Here is a 2,595-nt window from a genome sequence, read left to right as displayed (position 1 = left end):
GCTAGGGTTTTTGGTTTGATCTTGTCTTGTTCATTCTAATCCATAGAATTGAATCGAGATAGATAGATTGGTGTAGTGTTCCTCCTAGATCTCATCAAGACTATTTTGGTTGTTCAAGATCCGCCCACACGGATGAATAGCCAAGGACTAGGGAATAGGTTGGAAGATTCACGGTCGATAAACCAAGGATCTCCGGGTGGTGCAGCTAGCAACTTCGATCCTATGATGGATCAAAATGAGGTAACAATCGAATCTACATCAAATTGCATGATTATGTGTTTATTTGATGTTATATCTATAGATCTATGTAAATTGCATGAAATTGGAGTCGAATGCATAATCACCTAAATAGATCCGGTCAAGGACCTGTTTGGTTTCCGTGTCTTCCGCTGCGGCAGTCCCAACAGTTTTCACTGGTAGAAAACCCAATCTGTCACACCTAAGGGTGTTTGGGTGTAGTGCTTTTATTCATTCAAAAACTGACAAGTTAGACCCAAGGTCAAAGAAGGGTGTTTTTGTTGGCTATCCTGATGGTGTTAAGGGTTATAGGGTGTGGGTTAGGGATAGGGATGTTATCTTCAATGAAGATGACTTCCCCTGTGTTGTCCCCAGGTCCCCTGCTTCTCCATCCTCAGATGGTGAGGTGGAGCAATCTGAGGAGAGGACCTCAAGTGAGGTGGAGTCCCAGGGCAGTGATGCTTCCACTGAGGTGGAGCAGGTGTGGAACTCTTCCCCTATCAACCCAGATCCTATACCCCCTGAGCCTCTAGAAAACCAAGACCCTGACCATGAAAATGTTTTTGATGGTGAGCCACAACCCAGTAATAATCCAGATTTACACAATTATGAGTTAACTATGGATAGAGCAAGAAGGGTTGGTAGAGCCCCTGATAGATTTGGTTCTTTTGTGAATTTAGTTGCCCTAGCTTTTAATGTGTTTGAATCTGATGGAAATGAGCCTCAAACTTTTAAGCAGGCTCAAAAGTCCAAGTTCTGGGATTTATGGTTTAAAGCTATGCAAGATGAAATCCACTCTCTGTTTGTCAATAAAACTTAGATCCTTGTGCCTCTGCCCCCTGGTGCCTCTGTAGTTGATTGCAGGTGGCTGTTTAAATTGAAAGATGAGATTGAGGGGTTGAGGTACAAGGCTAGGTTGGTTGCCAAAGGTTTTACTCAGCAAGAGGGGATTGATACTATTGTAAGAGTGATGCTTGCCTTATGTGCTCATTTTAATTGGGCTGTTTTTCTTCATGGTGACTTGGATAAACCCATATACATGAATCAACCAGGGGGTTTTGTGGATCCCAACTTTCCCAATCATGTGTGTTTTCTTAAAAAGGCTTTGTATGGTCTTAAACAATCTCCTAGGCAGTGGAATATTAAGTTTAATACATGCATGCAGAAGTTAGGTTTCATTAGGAGTACCTTTGATGCCTGCTTGTATGTGAAAAACCTTGATAAAGTACATGTGTTCTTGCTGCTATATGTGGATGATATGCTCATTATGGGTCCTTGCATTAAGTCTATTAAACATGTGCAAAGTGCCTTATGTGAAAATTTTGACATTAAAGATCTTGGTGATGCTAAAAAGATTTTGGGGATCAATATCCTTAGGGATAGAAAGTCATCTTCTCTGGTCCTTCATCAGGAGCCTTATGTGCAAAAAATTCTTGAAAAGTTTAATATGCTTGGTGCTAAAATTGTTTCTGTTCCTTTAGCTGCTCATTTTATGCTGAGTAAGGACCTTTGTCCTATAACTGAATCTGAGGTTAAAGCTATGCAAAAGGTCCCTTATTCTAATGCTATTGGCTCTATTATGTATCTTATGGTTAATACTAGGCCTGACATTGCCTATGTTGTTTCTTGCTTGAGTAGATACATGTCTAACCCTGAGCCAGTGCATTGGGAAGCTCTTAAGTGGTTGCTTAGATATCTGAAAAATACTTCTAAGTATGATCAAGGTGTTGAGTTGTGTGGTTTTGTTGATTCTAACTATGCAAATGATAAGGACAAGAGGAAGTCCACAACTTCCTATGTGCTTCAGGTTTGCAGGTCTTGTGTTAGTTGGAAATCACAACTCCAACACATTGTAGCTCTGTCTACAACAGAATCAGAGTATATAGCCATTACAGAGGCTATGAAGGAGGCAATCTGGTTAAAGGGAGTTCTCTCTGAACTCAAGTTTATTAAGTCTGCTCATGTGTTGTACTCTGATAGTCAGTCTGCCATTCAACTTTGTAAAACCCCTGCCTTCCATGATAGAACTAAGCATATAGATGTTAGGTTCCATTTTATTAGAGATGTTGTGGAAAAAGGTGAAGTTCTTTTACAAAAGGTGCATACTGATCATGACCCTGCTGATATGGGTACCAAATGTCTTTCTGTGGATAAGTTGTTGTCATGCATCAAAAATTTGCACTTTGATTTTGGTTGAGCATGTGCATTGCATGTCCCGGGGAAAGACCTTGTTGACTCTTTGAAGTCATAAGGCAGTTTAAGTCCTACAAAACTAATTGGGTTACCATCTGGTGTTTTGTTAGGCAACCTGGCATCTTCTATCTAATGAACTTTGTGTTCTTTGGTGATAGGAATGCC

This window comes from Salvia hispanica, chromosome 5 (genome assembly GCF_029641045.1).
Source record: "Salvia hispanica isolate PSC_SH4W2 chromosome 5, Shi_PSC_v1, whole genome shotgun sequence".
Classification (NCBI taxonomy): Eukaryota; Viridiplantae; Streptophyta; class Magnoliopsida; order Lamiales; family Lamiaceae; genus Salvia; species Salvia hispanica.
The sequence above is the reverse complement of the archived record's forward strand: the minus strand, read 5'-3'. Positions refer to the sequence as shown.